At 37.8% G+C, this 18,810-nt stretch overlaps 1 protein-coding gene and 1 long non-coding RNA gene across 2 annotated transcripts in view; one reads left to right on the top strand and one right to left on the bottom strand.

Moving 5' to 3' along the window:
- The first annotated feature begins 7,062 nt into the window (after positions 1-7,062).
- The window catches only part of Nos (Nitric oxide synthase), an 86,742-nt gene continuing 74,994 nt past the window's right edge, over positions 7,063-18,810 (top strand). The window contains exon 1 of the mRNA XM_066299795.1: positions 7,063-7,185. The gene's annotated coding sequence lies outside the window, so the exon portion shown is untranslated. The remainder of the gene's footprint in view (positions 7,186-18,810) is intronic.
- Positions 9,196-18,664, bottom strand: LOC136348678 (uncharacterized). Its single transcript, XR_010733706.1, has 3 exons — positions 18,295-18,664; positions 15,277-15,322; positions 9,196-9,254 (listed from the first exon to the last, which is right to left on the bottom strand). It is a non-coding gene; the product is annotated as an uncharacterized lncRNA (long non-coding RNA).

Here is an 18,810-nt window from a genome sequence, read left to right on the forward strand (position 1 = left end):
CAGCAAATCCTCGGATATTGTTAATTAAAAAGCGCCAATTAGACAAGACAATTTTCATAATTCATGGGCCTTCTACCCGATATTCTCAGGTTAGTTCAGGTTAGTTCAATTTGAACACGAACCACTCTCTATATTTCAGCTCTTAGAGAACTATGTAAATATGCAAAATCACGTCGATTTTCTTTTCAGGGGGAAATTCCTTAAGTTGGTTTTCTATTAAATTGCATGGACTCTCTAGCGTGGCCGGAAACAAACATTGAGATATTAACCGGAAAGGGGGGTCGAGTTATACCTCATTGGAGAGGTCTTTCAATTTCCTTTCCAAATTTCCCCGTTTTTATTTTTTTTGTTAAATAAACTTAGGTATTGTAGAAAAATCGTTTATTAACGTTTAAGTACTCTGAACACTGTCCATTATTTTTTAAATCGTAATAAAGTCCGTTTCCAAACCCTACTCTAACATGCGCAAAAACCCCAATTTCCTTACGCGCAGCTGTAATTCTATTCTTCAACATTTCCAAGTCTTGAGGCTGAGTTTTACGAACAATAAATAATTATTTTGCTTTCTATTTGATTATTTGTATTCGTAAATGTTTTTTTTTAACATATTTTGCTCGAAGAAAAAACAATACTAACAAGATTGTTAGATTAAAAAAGACCATGGAATTGTTGAGTTTTTTTGCAGAATTGTTAATTATTACTGCGAATTTTTCTTCTCAAGTTAAAGCTGGTAATGCCGTTTTAGCAAAATTTTCCTCATTTCCAACAGTATGGAGCTCTACCATGCTGCTTTCTTCGTGTTACATAGCGGTTACACGATAGGTTTGTTGACAAGTACATCGGTCGCGGAGCGGCCACCGCAATCCCCTGATTCAACACCTGAGGATTTTTTTCTCTAGGGACGTCTCAAACCTGTTGTTTATAAAACCCTTTAAGATTTGCAAGGATTGAGTGGAAAAATACGTTATAGTGGTTTTTAAAACAGATCTTCATACTGTCTCGGGAGTAATGGACAGAATTTTGAACGCGTAAAACAGTAAAAGAGATTTTCTACAACACAGTTGACACCTGAGCTTCTTCGCGGTCTAGACATGATTTTTCAAAAACCCTTTGACATCTGGAAACGTACCTAAAAAATCACTCAAAGGAGTTATAACTCAACACCTTTTGAGTGGTTGTTTCTACCTCCGCCAGAAGGTCCAAGCCATTTAATAGACAACCAACTTCAAGAGTTCCCACCTTACAAACGAAGTCGACGTGTTTTTACATATTTACATATTTCCTACAAGCACCGCAATATGGAGGGTGGTTAGGTTTTAAATTGACATGCCCTGCTTAGTATCCTCTATTCGTTGGCTAAAATTAAAATTCTAATCTTAATGCTGCTAATCAGGGCTTAGAAGAGCTAATGTTATCTGTACTAAAACCGATCCCCCTCGAAACGCTAAGCAAGACCCCGATATCAGTTAATGAGAAGGCGTGTCTCAGAATCAGCTCGATTCCTTTTTCAGAAGCACACTAGGGGTGTAATGATCTAGTAGGATCGAAAAATTTAGCCAGACAGTGGGTTTCACAAGTCAGGGCCCGGCTTCCAAGACAACCCGAATTGAAGAGGTCAAAGAGGGGTCAAAAACACTTAACAAATTAAGAACTTGTTCTCGTCCGTGTTGTTATTAAGTTAGCTATTTGGGAACACCTACAATTAACTCAAAGCTCCCAGCTTTATTCCCGGTCAGGCACTCAAAATGACAGGATGATATGCTAATTAGTCCGAAAAACAATTAATGACCCTTTTCAGTTTTGAGGGAGAGGGTAATGTTGATATCGCAAATTGGATTCGTAATCTCGCGATACGCTGCTGCTAACCAGCAAACGTTCGGGGACGGTAAAAAATGCCAAATCGTGCAGGTACCTGCAGAGATGCCGCCCCCGCACTTTGATCTTTGTTGCGGTGCAATTTGGCTTTATTAAAGATGTAAACAGTCGTGTTCTGCGTTAAACCGTATCGCTACCGCCAACTTTTAATTTTGTATAAACTTCCAGAGATACGTGTCGAAATGGATAATTTCCATTAACAAGTTCATTCGTAGGCCCAAATAGGGTGATTTGTGCCAGTATTGTGTTAGGTACAGTTAGCGGACTGGTTTCAGTATGACGCTGATTGCGCGAAATTAGTCAGGCATGTCAATAACCAGAAACATGATTAACGTAATGAAATGTCAGAATCGTTGCTAGAAATTTGTTCAGTGAGATATTACGTTAAGATTTGAGAAGGCATCTCGAAAATGCACATACCAGGTCTGCAGGTGTGAAACGAGCGCTATTTTGTGAAAATTTTTTTTCTAAATATTGACCATTGCTTTCTCCACACTTTGACCACCTTTCTGGAAATTTACGGATACCACGCCAATAGAAATCATCGAACCAATTAGACACCCAATTTTCTACTTCTTCGTAGGAATCGAAGTGCTGCTCAGCCCACGTCCCATCGATGAAAACAAATGGCAGTCCGAAGGAGCCAAGTCTGGTGAATACGGCGGCTGGGGTAGCAACTCCCAGCCAAGCGTTTTGATGGTTGTCCTGAACCGGTGTGCAGGCGCGTTGTCATGGAGCAAAATTACCTTCCCGTGTCTTCTGGCCCGTTCTGATCGTTTTTCGATCAGTGCAATGTTTAAATTATTCAATTGTTGTCGGTAGCGAACGGTTTCACCAGATTTTAAAAGCTCGTGGTGCAGCACACCTTTCTGATCCCACCGAACACGCAGCATTCTCGTCGAATCGATCAGGTTTTGCAGTCGATGTTGATGGTTGTCCCGAATCAACCCGTGATTTTTTCCGTTTAGGATTTCGAAAATAAATCCATTTTTCATCTCCAGTAACAATTCGATGCAAAACTGATTTTCTTTCGCGCCTTTGAAGCAAAATTTCACTGGTGTTTTTCCGGCTCTCCATCTGTCTTTCATCCAATTCATGCGGCACCCATTTTCCACGCTTTTGGATCTTTCCCGTAGCTTTTAAACGATCAGAAATTGTTCGTTGTGCAACATTTAACATTTCTGTCATTTGCTTTTGACTTCTAGTGTCATCTTCATCCAATATTGATCGCAGTTCAACGTCTTCGAACTTTTTTGGTGGTCTGCCACGTTCTCCATTTTGCCCATCAAAATTGTTATTTCTGAATCGTTGCATGTTGCTTCTGATAAAGCATTATCGCCATATGCCTCGACAAGCATTCGACGCGACTCTGCAGCACTTTTCTTCAAATGAAAGCAAAAAATTAATGCTTTCCGCAAATCATCATTTTGTGGTGCAAAATTCGGCATTTTTGGCGCAATGAAATAATATATTGTTGTTTGCTCAAGGACTGGATTTGTACTAAATATGTTTGTCAGATTGCACACCAACCAAGAAAACCAAAAAAAAGGTTTGTTTACAACAAATGCCCTATATCAAGACATTTATGTGCTGACGCTCACTTCATACCGGAATACCTGGTATGTCCAAATGTTAGGAATATTGAGAAATACGACACGTGTACCTCTTATATTCCAAAAAATATTGTAAATATCAATTGGTTTCTGATTCGAGAAGATGGGAGGTTGGTTTGGACGCTCCAGGAAGACGAGCCCGACTGGAAATATCCATGTTGTGGGTGGAAGCCTTATGTTCTTCAGTCGAATTATGACAGAAGCACGTGCTTCCTTGGAACGCAAGATATATTGTATTGTCGAGGAAGTTTTACGTCCAATTGTGTGTTTATTTCGTTGTTGAGTTGGTGAAAAGTCTGCGTTTGCGGATGACAATGCACCCCGGCATTAGAACACGGCAGTGGAAAGTTGTTTTGAAGACGAAAGAGTATGGTACAAAGATTAACATGAGCGGCGATCTTTCCCCATATGAGTTACACAGAATATATCTGGAATATGTTAAAAAGCCGCATTAGGTGAAGGAATAATCCACCTCGCGCCCTGCGGGAACTTGAAGACGATACGGCTGAGGAAGAGGTAAGAATCCCTCGAGAACATATTGACCGTTTGATTGAGAGCATGCCAAATCGTTTGCAGACATGCATGCAGGTCCATGAAGGCAACACGGACAATTAACTTTTTATAAATTGACATGTCCTTTTTGAAACGGACATTTCAATTTAGTTTGAAGGAATGTAAAATTGTTATTAAATAGATAAATAATATTTTTACAAATTATTTATTTAATTTAGACATCCATTTTGTTTAACGGAACATTTAGATCTCTCGTTTATGCGAATGAAAAAATAAATCAGTAAATACCATTAGAATTGTGGACCGTGTGAATATTCCAAACTTTTGGATGTGCGCCCACATGAAGTGCCCACAAACTCGAGTCTTTTCTGGCACAGCGGCAACACTGGATAGTTTGCGTGTGGAAGTGCTTTTCGCACTTTTAATACTCGCAAGTATTGAATGAATGAACAGGAAAATTGAAACGATGAAAACCGATTCAACCGTTTTGGAACAAGCAAAAACATTCGTGGAGAGCACGGTTTTCTCTGAAAAAAAAAAAATTAAAAATAGGAAATTTTCTCCGTTTAGCAATTCCGCCCGGAGACCTGCTGTAGAGCTGGAACGGAACGGTAGACAGCTCTTAAAAACTCTATTTTTTTCGAAATATTCTGCACGAAGATTAACGCACCGTTGCATGCGCTGGAACCGTTCCTGGAAGCAGTTATTCAATTCATTTGTTGGTACAGTTAAAACGACGTTTTTGACGGGGTTCGCTGCTTCTTATGGGGACAGGAACCTTTGAACACGCAGTCCATGTATGATTTTAAGAAAGGTAAAGAAGTCGCTGGGGCTTAGGTCGGGACTGTACGGAAGATGGCCTAAAGGCTCGTAATAGCAATAAATAAACTTGTTTAATTGAGCAGAGGAGAACTCGAACAAACATGCGAAACTGAGTCGTAAATTATATGAGATTTTTGGAAAATGCTTCCAGGCTAACAAAGAACGTTTTTCATAAGAGTTAAATCAATTATGTAAGATTTACGAGCACGAAAGGAAAATTGAGACGCGACAGAATTATTATACTGCCATGGATGTACTTTCTAAGAGGCTATAAGCGTTGAGAAGATGCTCTCAAGGCAAAACACATGACTTTAAATCATTTGGTTTTCATCATTTTTCCAGAAGAACGGCGACGTTCCAGTTTTGTTTATAGAAATAACGAGTCGAGTCACGGTTCTTTAAGGTAGGCCACATATGCTTTCATGGAAAAAATGAAACTTTTCACACGGCTGTAGAATCGTACGTAGCTTACAGAAGCACTTCAAGGTTGATGACTTGGTCATGGATTATTATATTTCCTTTGATGATAAATATACTAAAACAAAACGGTTAGAGAACACCCTTGCACGTACGAGTATTACGTAATATTTCACTGCCACATCCGTAGAGACACACTTGAGAGGCGAAAACGAGATGAGCATGTCAGGGAAATGCCAGATGAAAAGCACTTTCACATTTTGGACTATTTAGTAACAATACCATTTTACCTTGAACAATACTAATTGTGTCAAGTCTTATTAGATTAGAGCAGGGCGTTGTTCATTTTGGAGACGAGCTCGCTGTCGTAAATTATTTCATTGAAGTTTCATTATTTAATGTATACAAATGTAAAATTCCTCGAGGAAATACCGAGCTCGAGATGTTTCCCTTAACGCTTGCCTACCCCTAGCGAACGTCCTCGCAGGGGTGTTACAAACCAATGAAAGAATTTTTAACCCGGCCGGTTCAGAATTAAAATCTCAGGGGTGCAGCTCTCCGGGAAAATGCCCCTTTGTGCGTTTTCTCGAAAAAAATCCGTGTATTTCGAGACAGTACGGTATTGGTTGGTTGCAAAAGCCGACCTGGCTCTCTAGCCATGGTCAAACAATGATTAAAGTTATTAATTCGAAGGGCGTTAAAATTAATGGCACTCAAAGGATGAGAATCTTCCCGAGTCGACAGACCCATATCTTACTGATTTATTGGGATATTTAAGGCGAGCTTAAATTATGTGTGTAAACATCGGATGTGAGCTATAGCAAGCAGCATTAATAATTTTATTCTCAGTTGGAGCCTCTGATGGATGAATGTACTGGATGGTCCTTTTAAGATGCGAATTTCCCACGCAAAACTTTTGGATCTTTATGAGAATTACATTTTAACGTGATTTTTAGTGGTACAGGTTGAGCGGAAAAAGATGGTGTGGAGGTAGCCTTTGACGTCCCCGTAAAACAAATCATAATGAGAGTTATACGAGCAAATACCCTGTACATTTTTCACTTACGTGAACCTTAGGATTGCGATTGAAGCAAACAAGATCGATCGGTTCACGGTAAACATGTTTTTTCATGTGCAGTTTATTTTGCTATTTTTCGTGGATAATGCCTCGCGCTCCGGTAGGTGTTGTTGGAGCGCAGAAATCGCCCACTGTGTCCTGTGAGTGAGGCGTCGCTCCCAAAAAATAAGAGGAAAAATTGATTGACGACGTTATTAATAAATAAATTGCAACATTTTCACCTTTAGTTGATGTATCTGTGCCAAAAAAAGATTCGGATGCGTCTGGAATAACACAAAAAAGAGTTGCACAGCAAATTTCCAACAAAGTAGCCCCTCGCACGGAACAACCAACAAAACCACCCCGCAAAAGGCATTTCAGCCCCTTATCTCCACCAAACCCTGTATTTATTCAAAAACAACTCGGTTTCAAGTTCGACTTTCCATTAACATCACCCCTTTCACCTTCCTCGGATACATTTCCGCCTCCGGCAGGCATTCGACATTCGTTCGCCGCCGACCAGCGACCGCTGTCTGAATGAACATTGTCAACAGGTTTGGCGGCACTCGGGGGGCGGCAAATGCCAAAAACTCGTACGCACGATGCGGTCGACGGCGGCGATGTGACGCTCCTTCTTCGGAGCGCAGATCCACCAACTTGCTGCAGCCTCTGGAAGTTCTCTTCTTCGGCGGAGTTTGGTAGTTAACACCGCAACTTTGCACGCGAAACACTCTGATATTGCAATATCGTTCGGTACTGATGATCATGATGATTACTGATGATTGACTCTGCGAAGACTTTTAGATATTTTGGTAAAGCTGTTAAAACTTTAAACTGTAGTTCTGAGAAGGTGTCACAATAAGATTTGTGGGGTAATAGATTTCACAGGTTAGTAATGGAGTTTTTCATTTAGAAGTTAGGAAATTCGTCGTGGTTAAACACGATTATAAATTAACGTTAAAAAAGGATAATTCAATTTAATGGTTGACTTTGGCTTTCATTTTTCGATGGTTACCTTGGGAGTTTAGTCAAGTAGCTGCTACTGGCAACCAGTTGTTGATTAATACGATTGTAGCTGCAGATTTGGTGTTTTCCATTTTGTATTAAAATTATTTTGATCAACTTAGAAATTGAGCTAATATTACATGCGGTTTCAACTTTCGCATTATTTTCTACAGACGATGTCCGTTTAAAGTCATTGTTCGTTTTGATAAAAAATTAGATTTTGGGGATCTTCCTGAGGGTGTTCGAGTCAAATCTGAAAAAATAAGGACGACTCTATAATGAGTCTTAATGCTTTTTATCCTTTTGACCACCCGCATTCCTTCGCGTGTTACCACCCCCCAATTTTGGTCCTCATGAGGCGTCTTCCAACTATGATTTCTTATGAATGAAGAAAAAAGCAACAGTAAAGTGGGCGTTGAAGCTGTTTTCTACTATTTTTCGTAAAATAAATGGAGAAAATTTATATGTCTGCATTCTCAAGGTTAATTTAAATTTGTTTTATAGAACTTGCCTCGGAGCGAGCTTTTCATTTCAAAGATTATACGGTAAATTTCCAGGTATACAGTCCTCAATTTCAAGAACCATTTGGTGAAATCCTTGAATGTAATACGTACGGTAGGCGGTTACCGCTCTTAGTTTTCGAAAACCAGAACGCCAAAATTTTCCTATTTTTCCTGTGGAATTCGACTCTAAAGTTTTACCGCAAGGAGGCCAAACTCTATTATTTATTTCTGAGCTGACATTCCAGTTTCGAGCACTACTGAAGAAATCGAAAGTTAGAAAATCCCTTATAACACAGTGGTGTAGGTAATTTTTAAAAAGAGTTATTACTTTCCAAAATTTCCGTAGGTGCTTCATAAAGTTTGCTACGAACTTTTCGCAATTCTATGTTTTCCTATAAATTCTACCTACTAAGATCCGCTTTAAGTGCGCTTCTATGTATTTTAGAACAATTCAATTAAAATAATTAAATTCGTTTTTGCGAATAATTGAGGAATTTCAGGTAAACAAATTACTACGGAACATAGTGATTATGCTGATTTATAAAGACTCGTACCCTCCAATTTTCTAAAATCCTAATTTAATTCTCGCTCTAAGAATTCACCTCTTGGAACTCGCCTAGTACACGTCTCTGCTTATTCCCAAATTGAGTTATCATTAATTTAAAGAATTGTTGAAGAAATCCCATACTTAAATCTTCACGCTAGATACTGGGGTAGCTTACGAAGATGTTTTAAATATCCCCAATCTCTAATTTTATTTCGTTTTTCGTAAAATTCACCTCGCGGCATTGCCTTCAGTACGTCCCTGCTGATTTTGACGGGCAGTTATTCGATTTTCAAAAATTATACTACTAACACATCATATTGCAAAAGTGGCATTTCAGTTGTTTAAATTTTTCAGGAAATCGGCAAAACTTAAAGCAATTTTTAAACCGGTTATGAGTTTCTGGTGAAATTCTGGAAAACTTTCCTCATTCAACCGGCACTGTTCCTCTTTCGGTAACCGAGATCCTCACGCATGTAGATCCAATTTGGGTTGCGTCGTTACATCGTACTCTCAAAAATACCGCATACGTGGTACCTCTGAGATTGGTTTCATTTTCGGGTCGTTTTTTAGGAAATTAAGTTCTTAATTTTGAGGATTTTTGGGAAAATTGCGAAATTCAAAATCCTACACATGAACATATAGAAACTAGCCGAGGTCGCAAAAGAAGGAAGGTATTCCGTGACATTCACGGAACAGTCTAGTAAATGGAAGAAGGGCTAACGTATTGGGTTATTTTTTAAATACATATTGGTCCTGCTTTTTTGATTTTTTAATTTTTAAAGTTAAAGAAAATAACAATTTTTTAATATTTTGGGCGTTATTGGTGTTGTGCGGTTCCTTTTCCTCCTTTCTCCTTGCTCATCTTCTAGTTTATTTTAGTCACCTCCACTTCAACATTTGTCCTTAAAATACCGTGTGATTTTAAATTAATTGTTAATTTTCGTTATATATACTATTGGACAAAAGTAGAGAAACCTCAGTGGTTTTGAATTGATTTTTTTGAACCGAACTGAATCTGGAAATTATTAAACATATACAGTCACTCAAAAAAGTATCCGTACAGCCGGAAAAAAATTCTGTGAACCGTAACTTTTGACTGATTTTGTTCAAATTTTGTATAATGAAAATTCAAACCGAAATTCAATTTGCGTAATTGAGCAACTTTTGAAAATTTAACTTTTAGAGTGCTTTCCAGCATTTAAAAAAAAATTCCAATTTGAAAACTTCTTGTGCGGTGGAAATTTTTCAATGTGGTTTTAACATTCTTGCAGTGAGGATTTTTCTTCATATATACTGAAAATTTGATCAAAATCGAACCGCAAATAAGGGAGTTGCAGCCTTTCAAAAACACCAAAGAGTGACGATTTTCGCGCAAAATGACGAAACTTTGACATTTTTGACGACTTTAAAAAGCTGCAACTCCCTTATTTGCGGTTCGATTTTGATCAAATTTTCAGGATATATGAAGAAAAATCCTCACTGCAAGAATGTTAAAACCACATTGAAAAATTTCCACCGCACAAGAAGTTTTCAAAACGGAGTTTTTTTTTAAACGCTGGAAAGCACTCTAAAAGTTCAATTTTCAAAAGTTGCTCAATTACGCAAATTGAGTTTCGGTTTGAATTTTCATTATACAAAATTTGAACAAAATCAGTCAAAAGTTACGGTTTGCAGAATTTTTTTCCGGCCGTACGGATACTTTTTTGAGTGACTGTATATACATACAAACATAAGAAACATTCTTGGTAGGTGACTACCGGTTTGCAACAAAAAATAAAAAATATATTAAAAATATAAATAATAAGCTGGGACAAAAGTGGCGAAACTCTAAAATACGTGAGGAAATTGTTGATAATTTTAAACTTAAATTAATAATTGCGTGGAAAACCCATTGTTAGCTATGACTTCTTGGCATCGCTTCGGAGTCGATTCCAATAATTTCAAAATCACGTCATTTCCGATGGATTCCAAAGACTCTTGCACTACCCGAATTAATTCTTCCTTGAATGATATCATAGTTTGACGTCGTTCTAGTTCCTCCCATGAATTCTCTATCGGGTTGAGGTCGGAACTTTGTGCAGGAAAGACTATAACAGTAATTTTTGCGGCAGCGAACCAGTCTCGGATGACTTTAGATTTGTGTTTCGGATCATTATCCCGCTGAAATACCCACTTTAGTGGTAAATGATCCTCGGTATATGGCAGCATCGTGTTTTTGAATATATCTAGACACACAAACCGATACGTGATGCTCTCTATGATATGTAACGGACCTACACCGTATCCGGAGAAACATCTCCATATCATGCAAGTTCCTTCGCCATTTTTAACTGTGGGTTTGATGTACTCGGGGTTAAACCTTTGGTATGGGGGACGATGGACCCATGATCAGAACTAAAAATGCTGAATATGTTTTCGTCTGAAAACAGCGCTTTTTTCGAATAATTGCTTGTCCAGTGTAAACATTTTTATCAAAAGCAAGTCGGGCCTTCTGGTTCCTCCTCGATATTAATGGTTTTTTTGCAGCTTTGCGACTAAACAGTCCTACTTCCCCTCGGTCTTCCTTGAACAGTTTCGTAACTTATCTGGGCTTCGCCAAGTTCACGTAGAATATGTTTTGCAGATTTGCGTGGACGTTTCTGAGCAATTTTCTTGATTAATGCGCCAATTTGCCTCGTTTTTCTCCTGGGACGACCACTTTTTTTAATTGATTTTAATGTAATTCGCGAGTTAAAATTAGAAATTGTTTATGAAACGACCGATTTATGAATGTTAGGAACTTCTGCGATATCGACTAGTTTGATACCATCCGGATAAGCGTTAATTATTTTATGCCGAATGTCTCCGAACAAATGTCTTCCACCTAAACTGAACTAATGACAAAAGCGTTCATAAATTTATTTAAAAACGGATTCCGATTGTTATAAACAAAATTCTTTATGTGTTTCTGTGCTTATGTCCCTTTAAAAAATTTCTTATACCTAAAGATTCTATCAAAACCGATCAACAAGAGTCTATCTCTGCACAACATTAAAGTGTTTATCACAGCTACCTTAGGGCCTAATTCATGATTTTCAAATTTCAACACTTAAAAAAATTTCATCCGAAGAATGACGTTCCTCTACTTTTGCCCAATAGTGTATATGTATTTTTTTATATTTCTACTTTTTTGTTTTTTAACCAAAAACTGTTTGTGAGCGCCCAATTTAAAACGTTCAATCTCCTACCAATAAACAAGTTTTTCCGCTGTTCACGTGATATTTAACTGATTCTGTCTTGTAATTTTTTACCAAATTTATGGGTTTTTTTCAAAAATGAGTCGGCAGATTTTGAATCGCAATACACCATTTAGAGTTTCTGATTTGGAAACTGACCCATAAACATCAGGAAAGACTTTTCCACTTCCTTCTAATTGCCAAGTGCATGTTAAAATACCACACAGATTAGTTTGTGCAGGGCATATAAATTTCGTTGATTTAAGAATATTCGCGTTGACTTTTAGCTGGAAGTTAGAGAATAATGGAGACTCGTGCCTAATCTCCTTGGCCACCGAGAGTAGACTCAGTGCCAAATTAGGGTTTGCCTTTAATTATTTAAGCTCAGCTGGTTGGAAATTGCATACTCCGGTAGGTAATTTGGGTTTTTTAATCTACAAAATGAGGGTTTTGGGTTTTGTCAGCTTAGGTTTTTTTTAAATATGTTCTGACCAATTTTGCGAACAAAGGCGGGGGAAAAGGGTGCTTTTGAACGAAGACACGTTGCCCTAAAATTGCAACTTTAGCAATTTACCCGCTTTAAATACTCCATTTCGTTTATGGACTCCTTGCCAGCTTTCAGCTTGGGTATCTAATTTACGTGCTTTATATTAGTTTGAGCTTTTGAGTGAGATTTTCGCACTAGAAACTTCTATAATTTCAATAATTAACACTTCATAAACGGATTATGGCTTGAATTCTCGTAGAAAGATGTTGTATTTCTAGCCTCATCGATGGAGGATATTGTTTTTCGCTGAAAATATCCATTTTTAAAGCTCAACCTAATAATTCTACAATGTCAATAAAAATGGGAAACTAATAATGAAACTGGGAGACTTGCGGTAATTTGAAGTATTCCGATTGAAGGTAAAAATGTGAATTAAAAGTTCTGAAGCATGCGAAATGGTTTGGGAAAGTTTGGATGCAATTAATCGTTCTTCGGTAGTCGTTTAAAATTCCATTTTAAGCTATTGTACCTTAAAAACCAATAATGGTTTTTGAGAGACACAGGGTGCGCTGAAAATCGGGGGCCACCCGCCAACCAAAGATTTTTCGAACATAAGGAAACCTAAAGGCAGTAAATTGGACTAATATGTTTTCGAGTTTTTACATATACAGGATGTTAAAATTCAATTAAATCTTTTCCTCACAGCTTCTATAGACTGCGAGGTATTATTCTCAATTCTTTGCCTAAATCTGCTAAATGATATACCGTGCGGGTCTGAATTGTCGCGCGCCAGTTAACTTTTTAACGAATTATTATTTTTTGACAATTCAAAAGCAGTATCAAACAGGACAAAACGTGCCTTATTTCGCCATTCGTTTGTGTTTTTAAATGTTGCTTCGTCACCCGTAGCACAAAATGACCGATTTAAAAAAATCACAGTGACACCTCGATTTAAAGGTCTTTCAAAACTGCATCCAACAGTGTATTGCGATCCAAAATCTGTCGATTAGTTTTTGAGAAAAATTCATGTAAATTCGGTAAAAAATGCAATGCAAACCATCTGCAGCTGCAGGATATTTTTTAGGGTCAAGTTCCTCTTTCTATATCCAATTTTTTTCGTGATACGTCAATAGTCACACGTTCATTATTTGAATATTTTGTTCAATTGATTCGTTAGCTTATCTCTGGTGATATTATCACAAATTACAGTCAACGAGAGAATGCCTCATTCCCCTGTTTTCTACAAGAAGTCATGGGCGAGCGATTTACGCGAAGTACCTGTACTGATTAACTAGAACGATTAGATTTTAGATTGAGATTTTAACTGTATCAGCGAAACTTAGATCTTTCTTAAGATATTTTTTAATTGTTCTTCGTTCATTTTATTCCTCCTTTTTTCCTTCATGCCTGCTGCTCGTAAGCCACAGTCGCGGCATACGTGAGAGTTCTTCTCACTACGCGTACGAGGGGAGTCCCAGAAGCTAACAATTAAAGAAAAAAAATTGTCAAACATCTCATTATTTCTCAGTAGATATAGTTTACTTTGAGACTGCCGCACCTTTCCCAGCGATGTTCTACGGCCTCCACGCCCTGTTTATAGTAAGAAGCTTCGAATGTATCAACATAACCATCAATCTTGGACTCTACTTTTCAACGTTGGCATGTCTCTTTTCAATTTTGGAAATAGAAAATAATCTAAGGGGGCCAAATCTGGCGAATAGGGCGGATGAGGAGAAAGTTCGAAGCCGAATTGATTGATTTTGGTTGTCGCGATAACAGAAGCGTGAACCGGTGCGTTGTTTTGACGAAACAAGACTTTTTGTTGCACCAAATGCGATTGCTTTTTCCTGATTATTTCGCTGAAACACTGCAATAAATTTGCATAATATTCCCCGTTTATTGTTTTCGAATTTGGGAAGTAGTCGACGAAAATCATCTCAGTTGCATCCCAAAAATCTGACGTCATCTCCTCACCGGGTCGACTACTGCGGAGCTTGTTTTGGCAGCTGGTACGACCACGCTTACACTCTGTGACTCAGTACTTTACAGGTGTCGACGAGCGACGAGGTCCCGCCACAGTAGAATCTAATTCCGCATTGATGTTGGATGGACTAAGGCCGTTCAAATGAAACGCAGATGACCAATTTTTCCCATGTTCACAGAATCTTCTAAAGCACATACCAAAGCGGCTCCAAAACAAACAGAAATCCACGTAGCGTCCTCAAGTTTTAGATATAAACTTTTTGAGATTTAGTCTTTGGAACGTAGTAGGTAAATTTTTACCATAAAATCGCCATCTGTGTGCCGAGTCGGGCCTATTCTGGGGCCATTCTCGTACCTTACCAGATACCGCTCCAGGGGATATTTGGTGAGGGATTCTCGGTTGGCGATTTGAATCTGATGAAGTGATATTGCTACATGTGCTTTTGCCGATTGATCGTTTTTTTGAATATGTTATAGGGCAAAATGCGCTACTTTCCACAACTCCCTTCCGTGTTACAAAACGGCAAATGCATAATTCCATAAAAAAATTTTTACGTCAATTTTCTGTTTGTTTTTCCGCTTAGTTCCCCACGTTTCCAGGGCTTAAGCAGAGCGACAATTTGGCAGGAGAACTTTTGAATGTAAATTTACATAAAACCCTCGTGCAGCGAAAATCGCTATTAAGAAATATTCCAGGGACTATTTCTGGTATTGAACATAAAGGATTTCGCTCATTTCTCGCTGGGTCGGACCTCGACCCGGAACATCATAATGCGTAATTGAAATTTAAATTTACGTACCATACCAATGCAATCTGTAACACATTCTGCAACTTAAACACGCCAATAATCGTACAAGAAATGCCTGCATGCAGGCAATAAATTCGATCCAAGAAATGGGGAATTATTGGACGTGCAGCTTCCTTTCTTCGGGATATGATGCTTGGAATTTGTGCCTGAGATGATGATTGGGATTTTTCCCCTTCAAGGATCCATAGCGAAAAATACGCTAAAAAATTGAAGACTACGGCAAAAATCAGCTGCTGCACGTAGCACAAATTTTAATGGTGATTTTGAATTAAAATTAATCAGTGAGATGATTAGAAGATGTAATAAAAGGGGTTCAACAAAATGTAATAAAGCAGGACGTCAGAAGCAAAGATCCATTGTGCTCACCAAGGACTACAATACAATAATCGGAAAGGGTAATTTATTTGTGGCTATAAGGAAAGGGTTTTACCTTCGAACTTCCTTGATGGAAGATGTCGAAATAGGAGCAACCGAATCTGAAATGAGAAAAATAATTGTTATACTCCGATGAATTATGATAATTGCCTGAAATTGTGTACACAGGAACTTAATAATTAATGGTTAATTAACATAAACCCAGGTCGAACATCGACTATGTTAAGGTAAACAGGGAGAAGTTTCTCCACTTCGTGAGGTTGAATAGGAGGTTCGAACACAAAGCATTTTGCGTGCCTAGAAATGTTTAATTTAATAAACTTTCCCCTTGCGTCAACATAAAAGCCCTTCCGCGTTTGTTATTGACAGCCGAACAAAGTTTACTTATTAGAGGGTAGAGTGTCAAGACTTATGGGTTTTTGATCGGAAATGGGACATAATATTAGGGTACGATCAACTCAAATTTCCAAATATTCTCAATTCAAATAGAGGCTCATAATTCGAGCACAACATTTGCTTATTTCGTGGGAAAAAAAACACTCTAAGTGGAAATTTCCCAGGCAAGAACTTTCCAAACCTTTTCACACAGATAGCTCTTAAATTGTCTCCGAAAAATTAAATTTTGCTGATTGAACAGGGTTTTATTCAACTAGGTCAGCTCAAAATTTTTCTAATTTCAACCCAACTTAGGGCACCCATTTTCCACGAAATGGAATGATGTAATGAATGCAATTCGTGGGTTTGGCACAACTCCCTGAGTCATTAATTAAAAATTTTGATCTAATTTATGCTCGCCCCTCTTCGGCATCGAGTTAATTGGTAATAGATCTTGAGTTAAAAAAATATTTGTCGGGCCAGGAGGTTAATTTAGGAAGCGTCCAGTTTTCCTCATGAAGTGTAGGGAAAAAGAGACATTCTTGAATTTGAAAAAAACCGTGTGGATCAGGACATTTCCTAATTGGAGTTGGCCGGCAGTGGGAGTCTGCAGAGAAGGTGCTGGACAAAAGCTACATCAGGAAAGAGTCGTTGCCATGAGAAGCGTTATTGTCATACACTGTGTCCCAAATTAAATATGTAGTGATTTCCGTTATGCGAAGGCACGATTCAAACTCGCATTTTAAGACAGTGATACGCGTTTCTTTACAATCCACCAAGAAGGAGGTCCAGTGCTGTAAACGTGATTCGCTGCCCGATAAAAGAATCCATATATCGAACCCAAGTGTCATGGGGCGAAATTTAAAATGAGCAACATTATTTTTGATTATTGTTACTAGAGTATACACTCAGTGTAGGCGTGGGTGCAACTACAGTATGGGTCGAATTAGGTCTGCCGCAGTAGTATGATGTGTTCCAACGTATATCAAATAATTTTTTTTGTGGAAAAACTGTAAACAAATTTCAAAATAATGCTAATTAGTGTGGAAAAGAAGCAAAAAGGGGTTAAATATGATAAAAAAAAATCTAGCTTACTTCGAAACCCACCGACTTATGTAGTAACCCTTAATTTCAAAATTAGTGAAAGTTGATGACTGCGTTTAGCGATTATAAAAAAAAACTATGTTAACTTGGAAACTTTGACGCCCTGTAGAAACGAAACAAAGCAGCATTGGATATACAGCATGAACCATTGGAAGTGGGGCATGGCAATACCCGAGATAGAGGACATCGAAGTATGACAATTAGAGTCAACATATCTTATACCAATATTGTGCGTTTCGGAATTACGGCAAGTCGAAGGTTGAAATATTATTTACAAATTACTTAATAACTTTTTGTGTTTTCACAGGATAAATACCGAAATTGTTCCATTTAGGTTTTGCAAAATGCCAAAGAAAAATTTCGGTCTAATGTTTACGTAGTTTCTTGAGGGTTCTAGTTACACCTCATCGCTTCGGTATATTTGGTCATATTTTCTCATAAGTGCAACTAAGGTCAAATTCTATTCAAGATAATTAAAGAACGTCTGTTTTTACGCGAAAAAGGTATTTTCGTTTAATCTACATATCCATCTTCGTTTGCAAGATTTTCACCCATTTCAAATCTTCAAAAACGATAATAATCGTGGTTCACTAGCAGGGTCACGCATTATTTAGCTATTGCTATTTTAGCTTGTTAAAGCGATTAAACTATTTTCTTGTTAGTTGCCCTTTTTAAGTAAAAAATAGTGACTTTTCCTATAGGGAGATGCGCGACACGTCCTGCGTTTTTGCTGTAACGAATTTTCTAATAGGGCTCGTTTTTAACTTGTTAACGGCTTTTACTTTTTTTAATTATTTAAATATTGAATTCTTAACTAATTAAAATGTTTTAATTATTTAAACCTTTGAAATTACGTAACACGAATTACTTTAAATGTAAAATTTTTTTAAATGAATAAATGAATATTGGAATTAAACGAGAATTTTTTTTTTTTGAATAAAAGTAGGCATTTTTTCGTTACATTGAAAAGAATTTGACCTTAATCGCACCCATAGAAAATATGACCGAATATACCAAGCGGCAGGTTGTAGCTAGCGCTCTCCAGGCACTACGTAAAAATCGGATCAAAATTCTTACTTGGCATCCTACAAAACCTAAGCTCACCAATTTTGATGACGATAATACGAAAACACAAAAGGTCGTTAAGGAATTTTCAAATAAAATTTGAACCTTTAACACCCTGTGATTTTGAAACACGCAATGTTGGCATAAGCTATGTCGGGTGCAATCGTTATATTTTGACGTCTCCTAAATGGGATTTCACCACGCCCCGTTCCCGATGAACCACCCTGTATATGGACAAGTTTGCTTAGGATGCGTTATTTTTAGTTAAGAAACTTTGGAAGAAGCATTATACAGTCATCCCAGGGACATCCAGTATCACTCGCAAGAAGATTTTTTGACATACTCGCGTGATTGGCGCGCTCGTTTGAGGTTCGTGCATATATTTCACGCTCGTGTGTTAAGAGTGACTTTACTGCTTTGTTATATAAACAAGCATCAAGGCACACAATTGCAGACCGTTCTTCATGGTTTAAATTTCGCTAACTATGTTTTATGATTTAACTGTTGGTTTTACTGCCGAAGTTCATACATTTTTATTAAGTTACGTCCAATGAATTATCGCACACATAGTTACCCCCTCGAGATTCTTTATTGTGGCTTTATAAGTATTTGTCGAGTAATGCCTGGTTGTGGTTCTAGAGCATCAGGCATAGAAATAAATGCTTGTTGGTTCAGCATTTTGTACCTCTGGTTTAGCAGTTTCAACACGTACAGTTACTCTAAATTTCTTTGCTGAACCCTCGTTTTCTCAACGTCGTTTAACTAGCTTTGTTTACATTTGATCAGCTGATTGTTCCCTCTACTTTTAGTTGTTTATTTAGTTGTGATGCCTTACTATTTCATTTACGGCCGCAAGGTCATTTGCTCCCTGCTCTAATTAGTTTAAATAAATTTGTCTTCCCGTTTTGTTTTCCACTCACCGGTACTGAACCGTTAATCCTTTTAAGTCATGTCAACTTCAACGGCTCGACATTGCCCTTCTTTTTTATTTTGTTTCGCTTTGTCGGTTCAGGTAGTGTTCATGTCCTCTCTATCTTCCCGGCAG

Source organism: Euwallacea fornicatus, chromosome 34, assembly GCF_040115645.1.
Source record: "Euwallacea fornicatus isolate EFF26 chromosome 34, ASM4011564v1, whole genome shotgun sequence".
In the NCBI taxonomy this organism is placed as follows: Eukaryota; Metazoa; Arthropoda; class Insecta; order Coleoptera; family Curculionidae; genus Euwallacea; species Euwallacea fornicatus.